Source organism: Bos javanicus, chromosome 29 (genome assembly GCF_032452875.1).
Source record: "Bos javanicus breed banteng chromosome 29, ARS-OSU_banteng_1.0, whole genome shotgun sequence".
Classification (NCBI taxonomy): Eukaryota; Metazoa; Chordata; class Mammalia; order Artiodactyla; family Bovidae; genus Bos; species Bos javanicus.
The window spans coordinates 270,323-277,154 of record NC_083896.1 but is presented as its reverse complement, the minus strand read 5'-3'; the positions used below and the strand labels follow the sequence as shown (position 1 = coordinate 277,154).

At 45.7% G+C, this 6,832-nt stretch overlaps 1 pseudogene; it reads left to right on the top strand.

Annotated features, from left to right (window-relative positions):
• The first annotated feature begins 775 nt into the window (after nucleotides 1–775).
• Nucleotides 776–5,751, top strand: LOC133240899 (coiled-coil domain-containing protein 3-like; annotated as a pseudogene).
• Nucleotides 5,752–6,832: the final 1,081 nt, after the last annotated feature.

Here is a 6,832-nt window from a genome sequence, read left to right as displayed (position 1 = left end):
TTGGCTTTTCAGATGTTGAAGGCTTTCCTAAGAGCATCTTTAAAACATAAGAGATGGAAAGGGAGAGATTCAGAAAAGTTTATTAGATCACACAGAATTTCCAAGGGAAACTCTGCGATGGTAAAGTTAGATTTCTGTGCCATTTGAGTGTAAATGAACTACTCAGAAAATGCAAAAACGTACCCTGAGTACTCATGGCAATTGAGGGCAATAATTCTAAGAAGGCCATGTCTGGAGCGCGCTTTGTGCCGGCAAAGCTTCAACCTGGTCGGTGCGCAGGGTGCCGGAAGAGGGCTGGGCCGCCTCTCCCCACACTGACTTTTCAGTCGAGAACCTCCGCGCTGGCGCAAACACCAAATTCGGCCAGGGGGCTCCCGGTCCAGCGCCGACTGCGCTGTCTCCCCTGCATCCCGCGCCCCTGGACGGCTTCCCGCCTCTGCCCCTCCCTATGCCGCCCACGCCCCAGCCAGGGGTGGGGGGCAGGAGGCGGCGGTGGCCGGCCTTCCCCGTGCCCTTTTACAAGTCTCACAAGCGAGGCCCCTCAGGGGGATCCCGGCGGAGGAGGGAGCAGCACGCTTAGCTGCCGCAGCGGTGCGCGGAGCCGAGCGCCGGGGGCTGCGCCTCCCGCTGGTGGGTCCCAGCTCTTTGGGTTCCCCGACGCTCTGGCTGCCGCCGCGGGGTTCCCCCCTCCCCCACCACGTCCCTGCGCCCCGGATAGCGCGCCTGGGGCGCGGCGGCCACCCGGCGGCTCCCGCCGCCCGCCCTAGCCGCCGGCATGCTGCGCCCGCTGCTGCTTGTCGCGCTCTGCCTGGCCGGCAGGCTGGAGGCCGCCGTGGCTGCCAGCTGCCCTCCGAGTGGAGACCCCTGAGCGAGGGCTGCCGAGTGGAGCTGGCCGAGATTATCATGTAGGCCAAGGTGCTGGCGCTGCATGAGGAGCTGCACGGACCTGACCTGGCAGTATGAAGCCAGCGACGCGGTGCTCTTCTACTCTGCTGAGATCGAGATGCTGTGCCACCAGGCTTGGGACAGCATGCTCGAAGTGCCCCGGGGCTCCAGGCTCAACCTCACCGGCCTGGGCTACTTCTCCTGTCACTCCCACACCGTGGTCCAGGATTACTCCTATTTCTTCTTCCTCAGGTGAGCCTGCCACCTCTCGCGCATACCATCCCTTCGGCCCCTTGGCTGGCCAGCAGAGGTACCTTTAACCCCAGCAGGCTCAGGAACTCCTCCAGAATCCTGTCTGGGCAATGTTAAGTGATGCCCTGGTCTCCCCTGGTCTCCTTCCCATTTTCTGCTCTTTGGTTCTCCTCATGTTGAGACTACAGAGATATTGGGTGCCTCTGGGTAACACTGTTGGAAAAAAAGGGATGGCTCCTTTGCTTGACCAGGGAAGATTGTTTCAGGCCAAAGCTCAAGGTAGTTTCCAGCCACAAACAGCCTATTCCCAATAGCAGAGGTATATGTGGGGAGGGTAATGGGGGAAGAAGGCCCTGGTCACAGCACTACAAGAAGTATGAAGGGCAATCGGACAGGAGCCCTCTCTGGTTGAGTTCCATGCAAGTTGGTCTGTGGTGCAGATGAGATGCCTGTGGATAAGAGTTCAGGCGATGGCATCTCCTGGAGTTTGAAATAAGAAAGTGGAACCCTAATTGAGGTGGAATCCTTATAGAGGAGGAAAGCTATATTTTAAAGTGGATGCCTTGGGAGTTGTTTGGGAGGGACAGTGGTCAAAACCAGTCCAAACACCTTTAGAATCAGATGGTTGTTGGAATGCTGGGTCCGTTCTTCCTAAGAACCTCAAGAGCCGCACCTTCATAATGTGCCAAACAAGGTTGGTTGAGATTAAATCCTAGTAACTGATGCAGAACACCTGGTGCAGGTTAGATGAGGAATGTGTAGTTACTCAATCCTGCACACCTGCTTAAATGCCAAGATGGACTGGTGTGGAATGCAGCCCAGTTGTCCTCTTGTTTCACTTGGATTCACTCATATCAGCTGCCAGCAGACCTCAATGCCAGGCTCTTCCAAATAGCAAAAGTTTAGAGAGGAAGGGCCTGGGGGCAGGGGCATTAAGGGATTGGGAAGGTGCTCACAGGGCTTTGAAGAACAGAGAGGTGAATTAGACCAGGCCTTGTCTGTTGGGAGACTCCTGGAATCTTGTGAAGTTCCATGAAAGTTTGTCACGTGGTCACGATGAAATGCATGTAGATAAGGGTTCAGGTTATGGGCTCAACTGAAGTTTGCAATACAAAACAGCAGGTGGAACCCTAATGCATTGGTTCTCTCCAGTTGGAGGAGGAGGGTGATACAGAGGAACTGGGAGGAACCTCAAAATGGAATCTAATGGATAGTGATCGGACAATAAGTCCTATCTTCCCAGTATGTGGCATAGCATTAAGGATATTTGGAATGGCCATAACCTTGGTCTGCAGACTAACTTTTAGCTCTTGAGATTTCACATCACTGAGAAAGAAGACAGAAGGTTCCACAGAGGGGCATCCTTAAGCTCATGGTAACACATGTTTTCCATATTAAAGCCAGAATATCTAACTTTAGATTACATGGCGTGCTTTGTTTGGCTTGGGTGGTTTAGCCAGATTAAGTTGAATTAAAAAAAAAATACTGGAGAAGTACAGTTTCTAAATAAAACTGGCAAGGGATGAGATATTAAATTCTTGATATGGAGAAACTTAGATTTTTACATGTCTTTATTTAGGGAAACCAGCTCTAAAACTATTCAACAAGAAAACTTTATTTTCCAAAGTAGAAAGAACCACAGTACTTAAGAAGACATTATTTTCTTTTCTGATTTTATAATGAAATACAGTTTTGTCCACTGGCTCTCTGGTGGTCAGCCAGCTCTTTCCTCTTTTTCTCTGGCATATTTATAAAACGTTAGGGCAGAGATACAGAGTCAAATGGTAGTCTGATAAGATTTCTATTTCACAGGGCTGTTTTGCCCTGATGTGTGTTAACAACCACATACAAATCATTCCTCTGTTATTCTGGGCCTCTTGCAGAGGAGAACAGATTCTGGTCAGTGTCACAGGAGAAAGTGGCAGTGGAGACTCCCTGGTGAGCCCCCTAATGCCTACTTTGGGCTGGAGTGCCGTTTCCATCTCTCCTTTTTTTTCTCTTGACTTCTCTATCTTGCCAACAGGTACTTTATGCAGGGTTCTGTAAAAATGTTAAGTTTTATACTGTGCTTACTCTGTGCCAAATACTTTACTTACTTTAAAAAAAAATGCACTCCTTACACCACCATTAAACAAATAAGGATGCTGTTGTCATCCTAGTTTTATAGATTGTACATTTAAGCTTAGAGAATTTAAGAAAGTCGTTGTGTGTCAAATAGGAGATAAGCAGCAGTGATAGGACTTGAATCTTGGGTCATTGCAATTGGCTTTCCTTTGCCCAGGAAACAAGGAGCACTCCACTAGGAGAAGGAAGGCAGCTTTGGAGATACACAAATATTAACCCACACCCATCCCCCAACTCACATCTTTTGAAAAACTTAAGGATAGACATGTGCAGTGTGAGGTAGAGAAACAATCAGAGAGAGTGACTCCTCTAATGTGAGCCATGTAGATGTGTAATTGGAAGCTGCATGTAAATCAGTGAAGTTAGAATATGCTCTCACACTGTACAAAAATATCTCACAATGGTTTAAAGACTTAAACATAAGACATGATGCCATAAAACTCCTAGAAGAGAGCATGGGCAAAATGTTCTCTGACATAAATTGGACCTTTGTTTTCTTAGGTCAGTCTCCCAAGGTAATAGAAATAAAACCAAATATGAACAAAGGGGACCTGATCAAACTTACAAGCTTCTGCACAGCAAAAAAAAAAAAAAGACAACCTAAAGAATGGGAGAAAATATTTGCAAATGATGCAATAGACCAGGGCTTAATTTCAAATATACAGACCATACAATTCAACAACAACAAAAACAAAACAAAACAAATATTCTAACGCATATATATGGAATTTAGAAAGATGGTAACAATAACCCGGTGTACGAGACAGCAAAAGAGACACTGATGTATAGAACAGTCTTATGGACTCTGTGGGAGAGGGAGAGGGAGAGGGTGGGAAGATTTGGGAGAATGGCAATGAAACATGTAAAATATCATGTAGGAAACGAGTTGCCAGTCCAGGTTCGATGCATGATGCTGGATGCTTGGGGCTGGTGCACTGGGACGACCCAGAGGGATGGTATGGGGAGGGAGGAGGGAGGAGGGTTCGGGATGGGGAACACATGTATACCTGTGGCGGATTCATTTTAATATTTGGCAAAACTAATACAATTATGTAAAGTTTAAAAATAAAATAAAATTGGAAGAATAAAAAAAAAAATGGTCAGAAAACCTTAATAGACATTTCTCCAAAGAAGACATGCAGATGGCCAGTAGACACATAAAAATATACTCAGCATCACTAATTCTTAGATAAATGCAAATCAAAGCTGCAGCCAGGTACCATCTCCTATCAGGCAGAATGGCTATCATCAAAAACAGAACAAATAGCAAATGTTGAGTAGAATCTGGAGTAAAGGGAACCCTCCTACACTGTTGGTGGGAATGTAAGTTGGGGTAGCCACTATGGAAAACAGTATGGGGGATCCTCAGAAAATTCATAAGACCACCATATGATCCAGCAGTCCCCCTCGTGGGCATATCCCCGGACAAAACTGTAATTCAGGAACATACATGCACCCTCATGTTCATAGCAGCAGTATTCCCAACAGCCAAGATATGGAAACAGCCTAAATTTCCTTTGATAGTTGAGTGATTAAAGAAAATGTGGTACATATATATGAATATTACTCAGCCATAACAAGAAAGAAATAATGCTGTTTGCAGCAACATGGATGGAACTAGAGATAATTATACTAAGCTGAGTAAGTCACAAAGAGAAAAATAAATACCATATTATATCACTTATATGTAGAATGTAAAATATGGAACAAATTAACCTGTTTACAAAACAGAAACAGGCTCATGGATACAGAGAATAAACTTGTGGTTGCCAAGGGGAATGGAGGGAGGGAGTCGGAGGGACTGGGTGTTTGGGGTTAACAGATGAAAACTGTTACATTTGGAATAAACAACAAGGTCCTACCTTAGCCCAGGGAACCATATCCAATCTCCTGGGATAAACCATAATGGAAAAGATGCTTTAAAATGTATGTATATGTATAACTGAGTCACTTTACAGCAGAAATTAGCACAACATTGTAATTAAACTCTACTTAAATAATAAAAATAGACATTATATAACTGGCAACACTGTCACAGTCTTCTGTTGACTCTCAATTCAAGATGGTACACCCCATGGGTGTCCAGTCTACAGCTTTGCCTCCTTTTTTCCCATTAGGATGGATGAGAACTATAACCTCTTGCCTCATGGATCAATTTCCAATATGCCATCTTTCCAGACACTCAAGAGAACAGAAGGATGTTTTCTAGCCTTTTCCAGTTTTCAAACTGTTCACAAGGGCAGCAGCTGGCAATTTTCTCCAATGAGTGGGAGGTCTAAGAAGACACTAGGGTAAGAATTGGCTATCCCATGTGCTACAGCAAAATAATAAGATAGTTATGACTCATATGAATGTTGTGAGCAAGGGAGTCAAGAGTCCTTTTCCAAAGTCCAAATCAAGAAGTATTTTTCACCCTCTCCACAGCCCTCGTGGAAGTTACAAGCACTGCTCATAAACTCTGGAGTCCTCAGGCTGTACTGTGTGGCATGAGGTTCCTCACAAAGTGAGGGGACAAGATGGGCTGAAGGTTGGCATGCTGTGCCTCAGGTTCCTCTTCTGTAAATTGGAAGCAATAGTAACATCTGTATCTTAGGGCGGATGCAACATGATTTAAATATGTAGGGAATGTCAATAGGTAAAGCCTTTAGTGAGGTGTTTGAGAGTAAGCACTCAATACACTGAGCTGTTATGACTACTTCTGTTGTTGATTTCAAATACTTATGTATGTTTTTATTTGGCCCTGCTGTGTCTTAGTAGTGGCATGTGGGATCTCCAGTCTTCCTGGCAGCATGCAGCATCTTCAGTTGCAGCATGCAAACGCTTAGTGGCAGGATCTACTTCCCATGGAACAGAAGGATCCAGATCACTCTGGGCATGAAGATAGAAAAGGCATCTTTCAGTCTGAGGCAGATGCCTGAGTTGTGGGGATATTTCGATGACTATCTCTTTCTCTAAGCAGTGGCATTGTTGCAACTGATCCAGGGCAGCAGGGAGGCCATGGCCCATCGCTCCCAGTCTCCCACCAAGATGTTTATAGGACCATGTGACAGACCACAGGAGACAGTTCTGATGTGGGTTAATGAACCAATGTGCATGTATTAGGCGGTTTCCTTCTTTCCCCCATCTGTGGTGCCCTTGGTGGTGGCGCTGTCTTTCTCTTGTCTGGTGGGTTGGCCTAGGGGAGTGGCCTTGTTCTTCTAAACCTCCTGCCCACGGCTCCATGGCACCTGGAGGCTTTCTTCATGTTCTTTGCACAGAAACTGTTCTCATCGTGGGCAAGTACATCCAACTACGGAAAAGTGTTGATTCTTCCTTTCCATACATTATCCAGGGTTCCTTCCTTAGGCCTCCCTACTGACAGTTCTCAAGTCCCTGACCACTCTTGAAGATTTGCCAAAATTTTCTGAGTGCTTGTCATGTATTTCACTCCACACATGGATCTAAGCACATATACATATACATATGTATATGTGTAACTGAGTCACTTTACAGCAGAAATTAGCACAACATTGTAATTAAACTCTACTTAAATAATAAAAATATACGTTGTATAACTGGCAACACTGTCACA